Source organism: Melopsittacus undulatus, chromosome 3 (assembly GCF_012275295.1).
Source record: "Melopsittacus undulatus isolate bMelUnd1 chromosome 3, bMelUnd1.mat.Z, whole genome shotgun sequence".
NCBI classification, from domain to species: Eukaryota; Metazoa; Chordata; class Aves; order Psittaciformes; family Psittaculidae; genus Melopsittacus; species Melopsittacus undulatus.
In genome coordinates, this window is record NC_047529.1 from 118,138,722 (window position 1) to 118,159,385 (window position 20,664).

General features: G+C 42.8%; 1 long non-coding RNA gene across 2 annotated transcripts; it reads left to right on the forward strand.

Annotated features, from left to right (window-relative positions):
- The first annotated feature begins 1,202 nt into the window (after positions 1-1,202).
- On the forward strand, positions 1,203-12,285 carry LOC101872493 (uncharacterized). 2 transcript variants are annotated; one of them, XR_004549483.1, is made up of 8 exons: positions 1,254-1,320; positions 3,135-3,247; positions 4,071-4,203; positions 4,506-4,689; positions 7,430-7,516; positions 8,699-8,806; positions 10,609-10,781; positions 10,901-12,285. It is a non-coding gene; the product is annotated as an uncharacterized lncRNA (long non-coding RNA). The 2 variants fall into 2 exon arrangements; XR_004549482.1 differs by lacking the exon at positions 3,135-3,247 and having other exon boundaries at positions 1,203-1,320.
- The last annotated feature ends 8,379 nt before the right edge of the window (positions 12,286-20,664 follow it).

Consider the following 20,664-nt stretch of genomic DNA (forward strand, 5'->3'; position numbering starts at 1 on the left):
TCAGTATTCTTTCTCCCTGTAAAAGCAACTGCTTCTTACTTCACATGTGCACTTTTCCCCCAAATACTGAAAAAAGAGATTCCCAAAGCAAACCCATAAGAAACCCCAAATCCTGTCTCACTCGCACCCTCTAGTGTAAGCATGCTACTATTGCAGAAGAGATTTCATGTTCCTGGATGGAGTTTTGTTCAGAGGAGTAACATGGGAAGTAAAGAAAGAAATGTCATGAACTGATGTAAAACCCATTTCATGCACTCAGCTCTTTCCTTCCCAAAGCATACGGGCTATGCTGGGAGCAAATACTTTAGTTTTACAGACTTTAAGGTAATATTGTAGGTAACATTCTCATGCATGCTTTATGATTTATTTTACCTGTGTTCTGTAATTTCATTTAATCATATAAATATGAGAAGAAGATGGCAGGAATGAGGTCATGTCTGCTTGAAGCTTACAGTGTAACAAGTCTTCCAGGAACTGGAAGTTCTAAAGGAACTAGAGCTGTAGAACACTTTTTTTGGTGAAAGGTGGTGTTTTTTTAACAATCTCCTCATTTTACCATCGTCCAGAAAATGATTTCAAGGATATGAAATGTGCTACAATTTGGCTGATGAAATTGCTGATGTGATGATGTGATTAATCCATGTGCATTACGCTGCAGAGTTGCCAGTCTCAGGTACTGTAAATAGACATCGTGGTCTAAATGAACATAATGGCATTGAAGTTCTCTCAGGCCCTTTGCTCCGGTGCAGAATTATTCTGTCAGCAAATGGTACAGCTGCACTACATGGATCAGAAAGAACAGGGGTTGTTGTATAACTGAAACACATCTATGGCATCCTAAGCAATCATAGTACCAGTATCAGAATCACGACAGCAAGTGATGAGCAGAAGAGTGTATTGTCTGAGTGTATTACTGAGATGTTGCTGTCAATCAAAGGAAGCATCTTGCTCCTCTTTCCTTTGGAATCAGTATAACGAACTCTATTTCTCATTAGGAAGAACATGTTCGGAACTGTTCCCTGAGGATTCCAGGATGGATCTGTGCAGTGGAATACACCAAAAGCAGCATTCTCACCTGCAGTGTTTTACATTGTGATTGCGTATGACTGCCAGCAGGGGGCAGACCTCACCGCTGCCGCTGCCCACAGCCTGCGTCCGGGCAGGGGGCGGGGCGAGCAGGGCAGGCTGCTGTCTGATTGGCTGGCGCTGCTGCTAAAGTGCGCATGTGCGCCGCCGCCTTACGCATGCGTTGGAGCAGTTGGAGGTGGTGGTGCTTGCGGGCGGACCGGAGCAGCGCAGCGGCAGCCATGGATCACTGAGGTGAGAGCGCGGCCGGAGCGGGGCCGGGGGTTCCTGGGGTGGGATAGGGCTGGCAGCGCCCCTCATCCCGGCTTGCGGAGCTCCGGGGGAGTGTGGGGTTCTGAGGCTCACTCCTTGCAGCCCCTCGGGTTGCTGCTGCCTGTGGGGCGTCCGGTCTCTTCCAGGAAAGGAGAGACCTGGAGAGGCCCTTTCCTGAACGGGTCCTTGACCGCTTTTCCTCGCACTTTAGTGTTTGCTTTTCATGTGTGTCTGGCATATAAGATGCTCGGCTGAAGCTAGGGACCCTGGAAGGTGGTGGGGGTGATATTGACTAGCATTGCGCCTGCCGCGTCTAGAAGTTGAGCGTGAAGTTTGCCCAAAGCAGGAACTTAATCTGATTTAAAATGCGTCCTGTTAGACAGAATTGCCGCTGGTCAGGTTTATTGGCAGGCACAGTTTCTCTTTTGTTTAAAAAAGAAAGCGAAGTTGTCTTTGGGGTGGATTTGTGTGTGTGCGCATTTGTGTTTTACAGGGACAGAGTTGTAACAGAATGAGTGGAGTTGATCAGTTTCAGTCTGTCTGAAGGTTGGAGGTTTCTTAGAGATGCTGTGTTGCACCCTGATTTTATGTCACACGTCTGTGACACCTTGCGGAGCTGTCTTGTGACTGCTTTGAGAAATGTCGCAGTAATGGTGGCTTTCAATAAGCAGCCTGCCTAAGCAGAAACCCAAACTGCCTTAAAGATAACCCCAAATGGAGCAGCTTGGGGAAATACTCTCCCCTCCCCTTGGAAACAGACTGTATATCAAGTCCAGATGACTGAATCAAATTCAAAGTGGTTTGCTGGGCTGGGAGATATTCCAGCCTCAACACACCGTTCTTGTAGGTAACTGACTTGGAAAAGCAATGACCATCTGTGAGGCCATGCCATTGAGTAAACTTCATTCAGGTGTTAGCTGGCATTGCAGAGTGCCTGGAGTGTTGCCTTATCAAGAGTGCTGGATATGCTGCGGAGGACATTCCAGTGCTGTGTAAAAATGTAACTGATATTAGTGTATTGTAAGTGCTGATCATGTGAAGCAGTGTAATTCAAGACTTAATTGGCCACAGCATGCTGTTAATTCAGAGTTTGCTCATCACTTTACAGTAATGAATTTTGCCCTGGTCTCACTGAATTTAAGCTCAAATCAATCTTGCTTTAAGACTCAGTTGAATGTTTTAAAATAGAACAGTTCTGAAAAAATGGTTTTTTTGATTCAGCTTACAAGCAAAAACTAATACCCTTCTGAATCTAACCAGATGGTTAATACAGAACACACAGAGGAGATGGTGCAGTTGATTCTTTTTTAGAATCATAATGTACATACTGTTTATGCCTTTCAGTTTATAGTTGTGTAATTCACCTTTGTTGCACAAAAGGCTTTGTTACTCCAGAATGTTAGAGATAGTCTAGGTTATTTTGTACTTGGAAGTACTTGCTAACATTCACAGAGCAGAATGTGGTTTCCTAGCATGGAGGATGGCCCAAGAGAAGTAAGTGATGCAGTTGCTCAGGGGGAAATTTGCGTATGTGAAGTTTGAGGTTAACTGTTAATGTCATGGCTAAACTTGCTCCCTTTACTGCATTCTGCTTGTAAAGCAAGGTAGAAGAAATTCTGGTAATCACATGGGAGCCTGAGAATCTTTTCTAAAGCTGCAAAATGAATTCTTTAAAACATACATTTTTATTACCAAGATTTTCCATCAACATTTGAAGTGGGAAAGCAAAGCCTTTTCTGATTTTTAGAAGGTGTTTTTGCAATATAAAACATGATCCTCTAACTTCCACTTGGTAGTTCTCAGGTGTGTAGATGTACAGAAATAGATTTATCCTATCTGATGACAGCCAGAGTTCCAGAACACTTGGAGAAGGTACTTGAAGCAAATACCCTGTTGAGGAACCTGAAAAGTAAGTCTTGAGTTCGGGTGACTGGCTTACTCATCGTGTGTAATAGAGTTTGAATTATGGCAGTTGCGTGGAAAACTTGAGATACCAAAACCCAACAGGAGCTGGAGTCAGACAACAGAGGCGTGCGTTCTTGGGAAGTGACATCCTGTTTGTAGCATCTGAAACTCCATTTTACTGAACTAACAAAACAGAAAGGAATGTATGACTGCATTTGAATAGAACTGTATGAATAGTGTTGTGGAATATATACTGAGCTTTGTGCAGGAAGAATGGTTAGTGTATACAGCCTGTAAGATTTTATTTCAGTCATCAGGGAATGATATGGCGTAGTGTATAGTTTAATGCATCTCTTGAAAGGCTCAAGCTATAGAGTAAGTCTAGGGAGAACAAGCTGTCATTTTGAGAAGGGAATGGGGAATCTTTATTTTGTTACTGCCTTTGAGTTAGGCTGGCTTCGTAACTGCATAAGTACAGTAGGGCAATATTGTGATATTTAGTGGTGCCTCTTTCATCTGCAACACTAAATTTCTAGTTAATTGCTGCTTCCCCTGGTGAAGGGCAGACTAGCCTGGATATGAAGCATACAAATGTTCAAGTCAGTCACTCCCATTGTTTACATGATTTCTGAGGTCAAAAAAAAGATGGTGCTGCAATATTCTTTTGCAGAAGTAACTGTAAACTGCAAGATCTTTGTAGTTTGCTCTCCAAGTGGTCTAATTTCTCTGAATCGTAGCCCTCAAAATGCTAATCTCAAGATATTTCCATGTGTGAATCTAAATCTTTCTCTTCTTGCTAATTATTTTAACTACTGGTTTAACTCTAGGAGCTCTATAATGAGATCAACATGCAGCAGACAGTGATTTATCAAGCCAGTCAAGCTCTGAACTGCTGTTTTGATGAGGAGCATGGAAAAGGGTCACAAGGAGAAGCAGAAGCAGAGAGACTTCTCTTAGCAAGTAGGTTTTTAGATGCAAGTTTAATTCTTTGTCATGAACACTTTGGGAAGAATTGGGAACAAGACTGGGAGTGAACTTACTATGCTACCTTGTCGCTGCCTATTTATAGTTCTTCACCTGGAAAACAGGATAATACCTGTTCTCTCTTACTTGTATAGGCAAGAGGATCTTTCTTGACTTTAATATTACTACTACTCTTGCAACAGAAACGCTGATGATCTTCATTTTACATGCTTACGGGGGGAAGAATGTTCAGTACTGCTTTTTCCTCTGTTAAAACTATAATTAATTTCTCTGTGCAGCTGAGAAGAGAACTGCTTTATTGGAAGAACTGAATAGACTGAAGAGTGAGGGGACCTCATAGTAAAAGAGATAAAGCTGCTTCTATATACACCGAATATGCTCCATCCAGGGGATCTCTTTCCATTTCAGAAATGCGTCTACCTCTGAAAGCAGACTTTGTGTGTGGTACTGTTCAAAAGCCAGGTAAAACCAGCAACTGAACACTTGACCCATTTCCTGCCCCTTCCCCATGCTCCCTACACATACTTCTGGTTCATATGCCTGGGTTGGGTTTTTTTGTCTTCTGTGTTGGTGTTTCTCATAGATCAGGGGGCAATGAAAATCTAACGATTGCTTTTAATTGATCTGCTTTTTGGTTTTCAGTATTTTCCATGGTGGTTTTAGTTTCATCCTGTTCTGGCTTGTGAAGTTCAAGAAATTTATCAAGACTTTTCCAGCCAGTCTTAAAGATCTTTATGGTCCTGTGGAGCCTGTTGGAGAAGAAGTACAGTTTTGTGACTTGGGTTGTATTCTGTCTTGCTGCCTTGGAATGCTGTTGATGGGTGCAAGTGTAGTGCCTAAATATCAGTACATAAATTCTGACAGACTCATTAAGCCTCTAATTTTTTTCAGTCTCTCTGTTACCATCCCCCAGTACTTCATTTACAAAGGCTGGTCTTCCATTAGTGTGTCATATTTAAGTCATTGAAGTTCACTTTAAAGTTAACATTTTTTACCTTTAAGTTAAAATGTGAATTTATGTCTCCTTTTGTTCCAGAAGAATATCTGGCAATATCTCTCTGTAGGTCTAGACTTCCCCTGGAATATAGTAAGCTTCTGTTATGCAGCTGTTTAAAGAATCTCCAAGCCCACAATAACCAGTGTTATTTTATATAATGCTACCAAATATGATTGTAGCTGGACAGATTCCTCTTTTCTGCCAGAGTAAAACTTGAGGACAGAAGACATTGGACAAAACTGTGTTTCATACTAATCCCTTTTACATTTGCTGCTTTGTTCAGAGAAGATGACAAACCAGTGCTTACTGGAGTTTTCAACAGTTGTTCTGAAAGCTGTGACTCAGTGTTGGGGGGTAATGATTGTTTGCATAATGTGCTATGATATTTGTTTTTACTGTTGAGCAGTCTGCTGCACAAACTCCAGATCATCTGCCACTGTTGAGAGGGGTTTTTCCTCCCTTCTGTGAAAGTCAGGGAAATGAGTTGCCTGAATTACCAGTTGCTTCGCAGGAGTGAAAAACGTACGAGAACAGGCAGTAGCGATGCTGATGTATGGCTAAGCTGGCAGGCCTGGAGAATAACAACCAGAGTATAAGGAACTAAAATGAACTGCTGCATCTGCCTGAAAGTTCCTCTCCCCTTTCACACACTGGATAGTGTAGGTCTGGCCTGAGGTGCCAAGCAGTTGTGAATCCTGTGGAGACAGTAGTGATTACAAGTAAAAACTTGTTTTAAAAGTAAGTTTATAAGCAAATGTCGATTGTAACCAAGTGTTCAAGTGGGGGTGAAGCAGAGATGTTTGCAGTATTTGAGGGGCTGGGGTTTTAGATACCTGGACACCTCTGGCTAATAAACCTATCTGATTTCTGTTTACAGAAGCAGCAAATTACTACTATGTAATCATACTGAGATCTGGAGCAGAAAACATGGTTGCAACCCCCTTAGCGAGTACTGCCAGCTCCCTGAATGGAGATGCCCTTACTTTTACTACGACGTTTTCTACCATGTCCACCCCACTTGCCTTTGGAAGGGATATGTTGCTAACTGGGATGTAGTAATTTCTCATTAGAAAGGAATGCAAACCCAGTAAACTGGAAGTGGGGAATCGAACAGACTTGAGCTCCTCATTCAGCAACGGATTTTACTGTGGTTTGGTAGGATACAACTCAGTGTTCCCTGGTGTAGCATTCAGGGCTATAAATTATCTCTGCTGGTAAAAATCTAGGGCTGGTGCAACTTATTATTGTTACGTGGAAATATTTTCCTGGTTTTACTTCTCAAATGGTCATGTGCACTCCTACCTGGTGCTCACGGGTTTGCTGTGCTCTACGGTAGGGCCAGGTACATGAGCGAGCCATGCATACTGTCCAGTGGAGCAGATCTTATGCATAATAACCATTTCCTCCCCTGCTTGTGCCCGTGTGCCATGTCTGGGAGGATGCTGCAGTATGCCTACAGCTCAAAGGTGATCAGTTTCTAACTGTAAAATCTATTGCAGGGTTCACTGAGTCCTACAGATGTACACTTTTAGCTATTAGGGTTACTCTTCTTCATCTGAACTATTAGCAAAACTGAATTCCACTTGATCAACATGTGTGGAGGGATTGGGGGAAGTCAATAGGCAGGTTTTATTGCATGTTCCTCTTCAAAACTCTTCCATATCCAATAACCATTTAACCACCCTCTGGTACACTGGTTCAGCTGGTCTTCAACACCTTGAGTGCCAGTTGAGAACTGCTCTCACTACTTTTTCCCCTTACAGGTCTATACAAATAATTCTCTGAGTAAGCACTACTACGTCAGTATCTGCCAAAAATGCTCATGGCAGCCAAGTACCAATCCTGTTGAAGCCCACTAGGATATTTTCCAACCAGCTTAATGTCAAACTGAGGCAGAAGCTTGCAGGGTGTGGACTGGTGCTGTGTGTTGTGTTTAACCGTGCTTGGAGTGCTTGTTTTTATAGCCAGAAGCACGTTTGTGCCTATGTCCTGAGCAAACTGATAAGCAAACAAACCTTGAAAAGCTTCTGAATGAACTTGAAACAGAAAGTGATTATTACTGTCTTGCTTCAGACTGACCACTTCTTTCTGGCTCAAGATCCTAAGAACAAGACTGTGCTAACATCCTGGTGCAGGTGTCTTGCTTCAACTGGTAGAATTGAGAGGTGTTCAAGTTCAATGACTAATTGCTTTACTTTTTTGCAGGTTCCCTTCTTGTCTCCTTTGGAAGGTCATATATATCTGAAGTTAAAATGCCAAGTGGACTCCTCTGTGGAAGAGAAAGGGTTTTTGGTAAGATACTTCAAATTGCTTCCATGGAAATGACAAGTCCTATTAAATGTAGTTATTTCCTTAACTTCACACATGTTTTTTCAGAGTAAGGGTTTGAAAACTCCCTACCCAATAAAAATGAGAATCTAAATTGTGAAGAGCAAGAAAACACAACACGTTAATGGGGGTGGGGGGAATTCTGTAAGCGTTCAAGAGAGATCAGGAATAGAATTCATATACTAAGCTTTTTATTTCAGTATTAAAGAAATGGGGCTTGAAATTGGCATAATCCTGCATCCCGTAAAATGATTACCAACACAAGCATTTAAAAAGCAATTTCTTATTTCTTTTAAACTGATTGGACTGCCAATAGTCCTGTTGAATAGCTAAACATTTTGTAATCCTGAATAGTAAGTCAAAGGTGACTTGGGTGTTTAAGTGGTTTGGGTTGGAAGGTGCCTTAAAGCTCCTCCAGCTCCAACCCCTGCTGCAGGCAGGGACCCCTTCCACTGGAGCAGCTGCTCCAAGCCCCTGTGTCCAACCTGGCCTTGAACACTGCCAGGGGTGGGGCAGCCACAACTTCTCTGGGCACCCTGTGCCAGCGCCTCAGCACCCTCACAGGGAACAGCTTCTGCCTAAGAGCTCAGCTCAGTCTCCCCTGTTCTGGCAGGTTCAAGCCATTCCCCTTGGCCTGTCCCTACAGGCCCTTGTCCCAAGCCCCTCTCCAGATTTCTTATAGGCCCTCTTTAGGCACTGGAAAACTTAGCATAAGAGATTGTGCTATACTAATCATGGTTTGTGAACTGTTCATCCTGTATCTGCTGTAAGTAACCCTCCATTATCTTAAAATAACAGAATGAACCACTATCAACATGAAAATTTGGTGTTTTGCAAGGGCAGCAAACTCGAGAATGATAGTGTGAGCTTCTCTTCTGTGCTGTCTGGAAAATCAATATGCTGTACTAACAGGAGTCTCTCCCAGTGTATAAGCCTTGGGTGCCATGGTTTAGTGTGAGGTGTCCCTGCCCAGGGCAGGAGGGTTAGAACTGGATGATCTTAAGGCCCTTTCCAACCCGAACTATTCTATGACTCTATGTTTCCTCCTGTGAAGGGTTGGACTTGCAGAACTACCTGGTAGAAAAAACAGTTGAGTACAGTCAGGGTATAATGATACCTCATTGGTTTTAATTGTGTTTTTCTCAGACTATGTTTGAAGATGTTAGTGGCTTTGGAGCATGGCATAGGCGCTGGTGTGTGCTGTCTGGGAACTGTGTATCCTACTGGACATACCCGGATGATGAAAAACGAAAGGTAATGCTGTTTTCTAAAGCTCCAGACCCAAGTTCTTTAGTACTCTACACAACTAGATGGTCCTTTTTAATGGCAGTTCAGGCTTAAAACAAAGAAGTACATTCAAAGCATGAGATTCAAGCTTATAATGTTCCCCTGGGGCACGGAGGGACCTTCATAAATCTGACGTCAGTCAGGGGAAACTTAGAAACGTACCGCTTTATCTGGTGACAAAGGGAAAAGTGGAGGAAGATCCATATTTAATTTTAGTCTGAAGGCTTTCACTGGGCTGGTTAAATGACTAATTGAAATTAATCAGACTTGCACAGCTTCATAAGCAGACTGTATCCAGTTGCCTTAAGTTTTAGACAAAATGATGACTCTAAGGCTTAATATGGCAAAGAGCTGGAGTGTGTAATCCTTCTGTATTGCAGAACCGTAGCTGTAATTATGGACTATCTTATTGGCAGTCTTTTTGTCACAGCTCCACATTATAGCTGAAACTGGTACTTTTTAAATGGTTCTCATGGAAAGCTAAGTTACTGTCTGGCTAATGAGGCAAATCAGAGGCTCCTCTGTCATGAGGTGAACCGTGTCTCCTTGGCCTCTTCTTACAGTGTGTGCTGAAATATTTCCAGGTCCTTTCACAAACTGATTTCAAGAGGGCTTTTCTGACTCACTTAAGTCATTTACCACTAAAGGCTCGCTTGTTTGTTGGCAGAACTCTCTCTTTCCCAAACTCTGTTGCATACTCTGCTCCTTTTGGGTCTTCTATGCCTATCCAGCCGCCTGAGTTTAGTTTCTTCACTGCTGACAGAGGAAGACCATATGCTGGTAGCTGACATTGCCAAGTGTATCAATGTGCTTTATTTTGCTGCCAGGAGAGAGGGAAAAATCTTTGCCTACTGTAATGGAAGATAGGCAAAAAAATAGAGTTAAGCAAGAAGAAGGTTCCCATTCTATTGCTGTGTGCAAGAATGCAGTTTTGGTTTGTTTTCCAGTGCTCCTGAAAGTCTAAACTTGTTTCACCATTACTCTGATAAAGGGTCAGCTGCGTTCTACTTATGTACTGTCATCCACAGCAATATTAAACTATCCTTATTTAATGCCTCCCTCACCCCTACTGTGTGTGTTCTAGCATGCAGAGATAGATGTACCTCAGAAATACCAGTTGTGGGCAATTATTGCTTTAAATGGTGAAATATTTTTGTTAATAGATTTCCCATGGCTGTATGTGTGTGTGTGTATATATATAGATATAGATATATCATCAACCTGTTTCTTAATGCTCCTTGAAATGGAGCTACCCTTTTTCCTGTAACTTGGGTATTCTACTTATCTATGGAATAATATTGTGAACATGCCCAATAAATATCAAGCTTTTCTCCAAGCCAAGAGCAGCTTATGATGGCTCCCTGATGAGGTATTCTGTAGGTGTAAGGAATAGGAGCCAAGGTGTGTAACTAACTTCAGGCATACAGCTGAGCCTCTGTCTATAGTCAGCAGAAAGAGAGAAAGGGCTTGAAACTGGACATCCTCTTTGGAGGGGTCTAGCTTTGATTACAGAGGGAGCTAAACCAGCCAGACCCGGCACTTAAGGTGCCTTCCTTATTGCCTGTTTGAAGATGAATCTGTGGACTTATGGGCTTTGACAAGAATGATGCAAGCATCCCTAAAGTGGCTCTTAAACACCAAAAAGGGAATCCCTCATTTTGTATGGAGTCACTGATGTGTCACTTGATATGGCAAAAGTTGCTCAAAGCTTGTATTAGTCAGAATTACTCTTGACTGCCGAATTCTTGACTGATGAACTTTCCTTTCAGCATCCTTTGGGCCGGATAAACTTGGCTAACTGCACAAGTCATCAAATTGAACCTGCCAACAGGGAGTTCTGTGCCCGTCCCAACACTTTTGAACTAATAACTGTCTGACCTCAGAGGGAAGATGACAGAGAGACTCTTGTCAGCCAGTGCAGAGACACCCTCTGTGTTACCAAGTGAGTAGACAGATAAAATGCTGTTTAGTGTTCTGGGGATGATCATCTTGGTGTTCTTTGGAAGAACTACATAGAGGCAGAGAAAGGCAAACCTAACCCCTTGGGTTCTTTGCTTTCAGGAACTGGCTGTCTGCGGATACTAAAGAAGAGCGTAATATTTGGATGCAGAAGCTCAACCAAGTCCTTGTTGACCTTCACATGTGGCAGCCTGATGCCTGCTATAAAGCAATTGGAAAGCTTTAAACTCTGGAAGAGAAAGGCAAAGAAAATATGTATACAAAACCGACAGGAACTGCACAAAAAAGAAAAGGAACTTAAATGGAAATGTGGGAAGTCTTCTGGGTCACTTGTGCTTTAAATTTCAGAGAGTGTTTAACATTATACAGGAGTATATTATGCAGTATTTGTATTTCACTGAAGAAGTCTAAAGCTTTTTTTACTTCCTAGCTTTTGAGTATGATGGAAGTGATTTGCTGTTTGCTAAATGTGCTGGATAACTCCTTTTTTTGGAAGTCTTTTTTAGCCAAGTGCTTTCTTTTCTTTAAACAACTACTGCAGGAAGTCACACTCCAGGGGAGGAAGGGGGGCAAGCTAGTGAAAAACCAAGCTTCCTAGATAACTATGCTCCCTGAAAGAAACAATAGCTCAGAGTTTCCTAACAAGGATGATGCTGAAGAGCATTTACTATTGGAGGGGTTTTCAGGTTGCTTTTGTAATGATCAGGCATAGAAGTTACATTCTCTAACATGCATGATGGGTATTTCTTGCTTGCACAGTGTCCTTGCAGCCAGAACAAAACACACACACAATATATTTATACTTCTTTTGCCATTTCTCATACCAACTGGTATGGATAGGTGCATGGCTTGTATACTATGTGGTTTACAGGTGTGGAATTATGTATGCATTATATTGCACTTCGATAAAGATGAAATGTCTTGATTATTTCTGTTAGGACTGCTATATTAAAAAGAGAAAAATAATATTAGGGTTGTATATGTCAACATTTCCTGGGACTTATGGTTTTTGCAAGTTAGAGTTCTGCATTTGAGAACCAGGAGTAGGTTGTAAAAGTGCTTTCTCTTACTATAAGACACTACACAGCTGCTATATACCAACTAATGCTCTGCTGGCTGGAAGGATGTCTCTTCTCCCCCCTCGCAGACACGTCCATAAATGCAGATAACAGCAGTACTTCAGAGCATCCATAAAATAACAGAACTTCTCAGTTAAAACGTAGGATTTTCACAGCTTTTCACTGGGCTGGGTGAAATACCAGCTCATTAATTGCAAATGCAATAGTGCAATACTTATAATTGCAATTGCTGTCATGTATTCACACTTGAAACACAAAATTCTGTTAGCTTCTACTGTTTTCATCCTGCCACTTATGTCATTTCTTTTACAGCTAGTTCTCTTTTTCTGATGTCTTTAGATATTTCCAACCTATGTATTGAGGTTTATTTTATTCATTTCAAATAAAGAAGACACTTTCTCCTTGGTTCATGGGGTCTTCTGTGCATTTGGGATATTAATTGGTAGGCTGAAGAAGAAAAGCTGGGCTCCAAGCAATGTTTAAGAAAGGACTCTCCCATTCAGAATGTGGAACTCAAACTACTACTTGATTGTGAAGGAAATGTGATGCCTTGGGAGCAGCAATACAGCATGGACAGTGGATACAGGGCACACTGTCCACTTATTTAAACTTCCATGTGGAGGCTTCAAAGAGATCCTACTGCATAGCTTCAGGTGCCTATAGATGCTCAATACCTCAAAAACAGTTCTTAGCGTGTGATTTCAAACCAAGCTTTCAGTCTGGGAAAAGACTATGAGCAGGATGGCATAAAACAACCCTCCCATTTGCAGTGCATTGGAACCAGCCAGTGACATAATCCCTCACTTATCCGCCTTCTCTAACTGGAAAGCCCTCATATACCATTCCTTCTACTGTACTGCTCCAATGTTTGAATTTCATGAAACCTTGTTTGATTTCAACCAGTCTGAGCACCAGGAGCCATTTAAAACTAATGGCAATGAGCAGGATTCAGAGCTTGGTGCTGCTTTTTATAATAATAAGCGTTTTTGGAGGCATTTCTTTACATATAGGACTTATACATTTAGAGTGGTACTGGGATGTGATTGATGGTTGTGGTGCAGAAATTCAGCTGGGTTTTGCAGCTGAATTCTGTTTTCTTTGAAACAGCATCATAGAATCACACAACAGTGCTGCGGAACGGACTCAGTCAGAGATCAGTGTGATCAGACAAAAAGATTTACATTAGCAGAGTAACTATTGCAGAGTGCAGCAGCATGTTGAAGATGCCAATGGCAGTGAGGGACTAACCAAAGAAATTTACCAGTGGAGTTCTCCCACCCTCTTAATTTGTTCCATTACCTGCTTTGTAACAGTACCATCATATTAGAATATTTCTAGCTTTTGCTTTAGCATTTTCTAGCAGCTACTGCAAGTTTGCATTCTTTAACATCTCTTTTACAAGTGACAAATCCATACAATACAAGGTATAGTTTCTTATTAGCAACTGGCTAGTAAATACAGGTGGTTTTATATGCAAAATCACAACCTCTAATAATAGCTACTTTACAAGCATGCATATTCAAGCTGTTACTTTTCAGTTGCTCCCAAGTGATGTTTTACAATCATTCATTTCTATCTTGTTCTGCTTGGGGTTTTCAAGGTCAGCTCCTGTAGCTGATGCATCAAGTTCTTCCACTCATCTGTCCAGCTCATGGCAAGGCTTGACAAACTTTGCAGGCAGCCACCGTGGACCTGTAGGTAGGAGGACACAGATATACCCCTTCCTCTGGGTTATCAGTTCTTGAGAAGTAGACAGGTTAAAGTGACTCCTTAAAGCAGAAGCATTCTAATGCAAAGGGGATAAGGGGATGTGAAACAGCTGCAGAAGTAAACTGTACAGTGTTAACAGTCAAGTTTGCCATAGCATTACAAAGCATTAACTCCTTATATACTACTGCTTATACACACCTACAGCAATTTGGCATATCATGATTGGATACTTGTCTTGAAGACCCTTAGTGACTAACATAGAATTGGTTAAGCACAGGTGTGAGAACTTGACCTCGAACGCTTGCCAACAGTCCACAGTTCTCATCACTCAGTGAATTACAGCTTCTTCTTATCTTGCTTGCTTAGGCTTCCTCGGGCCTCCCACGGCCCTGCTGTATCCCTCGGAGTTATTCAGAGCTCATGTACCAAATATCCATTCTCCTGTGAGAACACTGTCTGCACACACCAGAGATGTTTTAAAATCCATTTCTGATTCCTTTTAAACTGATTGGCCTCCTGACTGTCCTGTAGAACAGCTGAACAGTTTGTAATCCTGAATAGTAAGTCAAAGGTGACTTAAATACCTCAGTGGTCTGAGTTGGAAGGCACCTCAAAACTCATCCATTTCCAACCCCTGCCACAGGACCCCTTCCACTGGAGCAGCTGCTCCAAGCCCCTGTGTCCAACCTGGCCTTGAGCACTGCCAGGGATGGGGCAGCCACAGCTTCTCTGGGCACCCTGTGCCAGCGCCTCAGCACCCTCACAGGGAACAGCTTCTGCCTCAGAGCTCAGCTCAGTCTCCCCTCGGGCAGGTTCAAGCCATTCCCCTTGGCCTGTCCCTACAGGCCCTTATCCCAAGCCCCTCTCCAGCTTTCCTGCAGCCCCTTTAGGCACTAAAGAGATGCAGTGGTTGTAAAAGCTGATGGCTTAATATGCCCAAAATTCATCTTCACTTGTGCGTAGTTCCTGCATTGGTAAATCAAGCTCCTGCAAAGCCTCCAAGGTGGGAGGACAAGCAGTATCTGTGTTCCTTTGGGCAGGGGCAAGCCTGTTGTTTCTTATTGTCCCTAAGGCACCCTTTGCCAAGCACAGAGCAATTCCAGTGGGCAGGTCCAAGAGCTTTACTTTGGGTTTCAGGTCATCTTTGAGAAGATGCTGTTCTAATTTTACAATAAACCTTTTTTCTCCATTGTTCACAAATTCAAGATGTTCACTAATGAGTCTATAAATGGAAAATGTTTTGCTCTGGCAATGAAGCTTTTTTTAGCTAAGGAAATGTCAGTCTTACTGAAAGCCTGGTTGGCAATGTGCAGGGGGAGGCTCCCGTTTCCTCTGAGCCTGCAGAAACAGCCACAAATTGATGTGGTCCCTGCCCATGCTGCATGAAGAGGGACACTGCTTTTTAACTGATATCCTCCTACTGAGGAGGTCTGTTGGCTTCTCCTATTCACCTGCCTACTGTGCTGAGAACCCAGAGAGCTTGGGTGTTTCTTGTCTAGCCCATTACATGGTGACTGGTTGATGGTATCATGAGTTTCTATGTAAATAGTTACATCTTATTGCTAGTTTCAGAACTTACTGTTGTCTCCGGTTGCTCTGCGTTCATCCAAGAAGGGTTCTGGGGAAGATGATGGCAATGGAGACTTGGTCCTTTCCATCCCAAAGCAGTCGATGATTCTATGATACATTCCTTGAAATACGCCATGAGACTGCGGCTTGCGCTTCATTGTGTTTGTGACTGTAACCATGTTGTACTACTCATCTTATTCAGGTGGTTCTTCAGGAAATCTCCTGCACTTAATGAAAAGCCGAGAGTCCAATGGGATGGAAATGGTGGCTGCAGGGACAGAATTGTTGCTGGGGTCCCTAAAAGAAAGAAGCAAAACCCTGTAAGGGATGTACATGTTATAGACAAACCTCCTAAAAAGCAGAGCTTGCTTCACCTACTGTGCTCTAAAGCATGGGCTGTTTCTTGTTTCAATGGAGTGTGTTACTCCTGATGTGTACCAATGTAAATAGACATTGGAAAAGCCACTGTTACTGTCTCCATAGGGATAAGAACAATCACCTACTGGAGAGCAAGGGGAAGAAACTCTCCTTTTCAGATGAATTCAGGTGGCCTGTGGGGTGGTTGGGTTGGATTTAGTTTCCTTGGTGCTGATACAGGTCACACCCTAAGGGACTGATTGTTCTGTCCTATGGAAAACAGAGTTCTGAATCCTTGTTCCCTAGCACTGAGCTTCAGACCAATTCCTGATTTGATCTGTAGCCCAGTCCTACACATGAACTTAATTATCAGACAAACACAGAGCTCTTCCCCCCCCACTCTGATTAAAAGCTTCCCATCTATTTTGATTTTTGTCTCAGCCCTGAAATGAAGCTTCTTGATTTGTCTTCTGAATGAATCAAAGATGGAAAGGCAGCAGGAGAACAGTGGAAAAGGCAAGTCCATAAGGGGCAGAAGGGAAAAGTAAGGAAAATCTGTATGTAGTACATCTTACTAGTGTATAAAAACACAGAGGGGGGAAAACCCCACCAAAAACCCCACTGAACCCCCCAGTCCTACACAAACGTAAGCAGGCTACTTCCAGAGGTGACTTCAGTGAAGCCTGATGTGTGATTCAGACACAGCAGATTTCCCCATTAACATGTTTATCTTGGAGCTTGGTCAGAAACCGGCTGTGGGACCATCCAGCCATCGTTATCTATGCTACAATTGGTAATAATATCTGCAGTGGGTAAGGTGCAGATGAATTCAACAGAGTATCAGAAATGGGAAGGCTTTGGAGCTGTGCTGGTTCCTTGGACAGTTACATCCCATTGCTTTGCACTTCCCTGTGGTTGCATTTGTCCTTGCTATTCCTCTGTGCTGCATTCTTATGTTGCTGATGGAGTTACTGCTTGTGGCCTTTCTCCTCCTTGATCTGTCCTACTCCTCCTTTTGCAGTTCTTCTGCCCCTTTCTCCTCCCTTGGCCTTTCTTCTACTCTCCTTCTTCCGGACTTGACTTCTCCTTCTACACTGCTGTTCCTTTCTCAGCCCTTGTTCTGCTCTTCTCATGCATCTTTTTCAGTCCTTTCTCCTCCTGTTGCCCTTTTTCTGCCTCTAGAGTTCTCCCCCCCCCCTGACTTTTGCTATCTCTGAGATGCTTTTCAGAGTAGCTTGAAAACCCATCCCTTGCAGGCTGCTAGGGCAAATCACAGCTACTATGAGCTACTATGAGCTACTATGAGCTACTATGAGCTACTATGAGCTACTATGAGCTACTATGAGCTACTATGAGCTACTATGAGCTACTATGAGCTACTATGAGCTACTATGAGCTACTATGAGCTACTATGAGCTACTATGAGCTACTATGAGCTACTATGAGCTACTATGAGCTACTATGAGCTACTATGAGCGCTACTAAGGCTTGTTTCTCCAAGTATAAGAAACAGCGAAGCAGAGTCCTTCCAAGCACCAGAACCCAGAGGAGGTGTGAGCAGAGTACATGTAAACAACGGCTCAAAGAGCACAAAAGCAGCACAAGAAGCACGAACCCGGTGGAACATTGGGCACTCACAGCAGCAAACCGACAAGCAGAGGCTGCAGCAGCTCCGAATCCCAGCGTTCCCGCAGAGCTCCAGCAGAGCGGCCGCAGCCTCCGTGTCTCCGATGGTCTGGAACAAGCAGGCAGGCTCCGGCTCCCGGACGCCTCTAATAGCGGTGGGGCTCTGGGAGCCTGAACTTCCATTGGCTGCTCGTAAATGAGCCCCCACACAAATGCTCCTGGGAGGGCCGGTCGGGAGTCATTCGGGCGCAGTCCTCGCACCGACGGGTACCGGGTTCGGAGCTCCGCGGCTTGGATCGGCTGAGATCTTCAGCAGCAGCAGCAGCAACAACACCAACATCCTCATCCGTTCTCTTGGAAGGAGGAGCTGGGGAAGGTTCAGGAGAAGCTACAGTTCTGCTTCGGGTCTCTGGTAGGATCCAATGTTTTATGATTCTTTAGGGGTCCCAGGGCTCTGCACCTCAATGTTGATGCAGGGCTGCGCAGCGGTGGTTGTCGGACTTTGCATGGGCTTTTGCTAGCTGCAGGGGATGTGTGCTGGTTTTTGTTCCCCCAGTTTCTTGTTTCCCCGCTGAAAACTTAGCAGTAATTTTTTGCAAGTACATACAGTAATTTTTCTTCTATATTTGCTGCAGAGAAATGTATTCAGAGATCAATGTGATCAGAGATCAATGTGATCAAGCAAAAGCCGTTAATTACAAAGTATCTGTCCTTTTCATACTGTTGTTTGCATCTGTTTACAATAGCTTGGGGTATTATAATTGAATTTATACACAATAATTTTCTGTATTAAGGCAATGCTTAGCTGTATTAAGGTTGGATATGTGTTTGGTTGCTGTTTTAAGATTGGATACGTGTTTGGTTGCTTTTTTAAGATTGGATTTGTATTTGATTGCTGTTTTAAGACTGAATACATATTCAATAGCTTGCTATGTTACTGGATACATCTACAATGTAACACACAGCAACTAGTATACAATTGGTTAAACTAAGCGGATGGGGATTTAGCCTTTAGAAGTTGCTAACAGTTCACTGTTGTGTCTTGGTATGTCCCAGTTTCTTATCTTGCTGCAGTGTTACTTTTGCTTGTTCACCCATGGCTTTTTCCATCCTCAGTTCATGTTAAGCTCCATGTAGGCACTTGGTGACTTGGGAATGTGGCCATTTCTTGCAAAAAAATCATCCTGAAAATCGTATATCTAATGGTAATGCCATGTGAACTGAGGTTTCCAGACCTGGTATCTCCATTAGATGATAAGATAATTAGTTTCCTTCCCCTGCAGAAACTTTCTAGTACCTTTTCTTCAGTTTCACTTCATTCACAACCCTGAGCATCTAGTAGTTATTTACTTTCCTAAGCATGTGTCCTTTCTTCAGGTGGCTAGTGAAAGCAGACAGGTTGTGCTGATTCGTATTTGCTGTCCTACTGTTCTTAAGGACTTGTTGGTTTGAAGAAGTTGTGTGGTTCAATTGCATTTTAAATTAGCTTATAAAAGAAACATTCTAAGAGGCACTTCATTGGAACAAAAGCAGCTGTCCTGTCCCACTTAAACCAACCAAAAAGCCCCAGACCCTTACATTTCTGTTTCTGCTCTTTGTTATTGCAATTTCCCTTAAATACAGCTGCAGTTTTGTTCTCCTTATGCTTGCTGTTCAGCAGCCAGCCCCACAGTCTGCATGTGCTGGTGTATGTCATCAGCACTAGATGCTCACAGCAGGTTTCTGATGCTTTGCTTGTCAGTGAATGGTGATAAGACCTCTCTCAGCTGAGATATTGAGTATCTGTGTGGTAGGCATTAGGTTGGAGTTAGTTGTCTGGCCCTTGTTTAAGGGACTGGAGAGAAACAGTGATTTGCAAATGCCTACCTTAGGATGAAACAGATGACATTTCACAACTCTTCTCTCTGTTGCTCTCTATTTGAAGCTTCAAGAAGTAGTTTGAATGTAAATTGAGTGAATATTACAATTGAATTAATATTAAAAGTGTTATAATTGGATCATTTTATCTGGCCTGGGTTGTGGTTGCCAGAAAAGTAGGCACATGTAAAATGGTCTGTTTGTTGAAGGCAGTATTCTGAATGATGGTGGTTGTGAAGTTGAGGGGGGGGTTGGTGCACAAAACGCCATGAGCACAAGAGATTTGGGTGCCAGTTGTCTGACCTATCCTTTTTCAAAGGCTTCATTTGCTGTAGTATTTAACCAATGGACTTCTTGGTTATTTCTGGTAATAGTCAGTGTTCTCCAAGTTGGGCATCCTGACTCCTGGGTCATGTTTGTGCTCTTAATAGCCCCGATGGGACTACTTGTTGCTATTTGGAGTGCTGCTTTGGGTCTCTGGTAGGATCCAATGTTTGTATGATTCTTCAGGGGTCCGAGGGCTTTCCACCTCACTACAATGATGTTGAGGTGGGGCTGCGCAGCGGTGGCTGTCAGGCTCTACATGGGCTTTTGCTAGTGGCAGGGGATGTGTGCTGGTTTTTGTCCCCCCCCCCAATGTCTTGTTTCCCCGCTGAAAACTTAACAGTAGTTTTTTGCAAGTACATACAGTAATTTTTCTTCAATATTTGCTGCACGGAAATGTTCTCAGAGATCAATGTGATCAGGCAAAAGCCATTTATTACAGAGCATCTGTCCTTTTTATACTGTTGTCTGCATCTGTTTACAATAGCTTGGGGTCTTATAATTGGATATGTATGCAATAACTTTATTAAGACAATACCTACCTGCATTAAGGTTGGATACATATTTGATTGCTGTGTTAAGATTGGATACATATTTGATTGCTGTAATTAGATTAGGTACATATTCAATAGCTTGTTACATTAGTGGATCCATATGCAATGTAGCACACAGGAACTAGTATACAATTGGTTAAATTTAGGCCATACTGGTCTAGCCTTTAGAAGTTGCTGACAGTTCACTGTTGTGTCTTGGCCCATTCCAGTTTCTTCGTATTGTGCTTGCACTGTTACTTTTGCTTGTTCACCCATGGCTTTTTCCATCCTCAGTTCATGTAGAGCCCCATGTAGGCATTTGCTGACTTGGGAACGTGGCCTTTCTTTGCTAAAAAACCATCCACGTATAGTTTTACAGAAAATAGTCTATCTAATGGCAATGCCATGTGAGCTGTGCTTTCCAGACCTGGTATTTCCATTAGATGATAACTTAAGTAGTTTTCTTCCCCTGCAGAAGCTTTCTAGCACCTTTTCTTCAGTTTCACTTCATTCAGACCCCTGAGCATCTACTAGTTATTTCCTTTCCTAAGCATGTGTCCTTCCTTCAGGTGGCTAGTGAAAGCAGACAGGTTGTGCTGGTTCCTATTTGCTGTCCTACTGTTCTTAAGAACTTGCTGGTATGAAGAAATTGTGTGATCCAAATGCATTTTAAAACAGCTTATTAAAGAAGCATTCTAAGAGGCACTTCATTGGGACAAAAGTTATCCTGTCCCACTTAAACCAACCAAAAAGCCCCAGACCCTTACATTTCTGTTTCTGCTCTTTGTTACTGGAATTTCCCTTAAATACA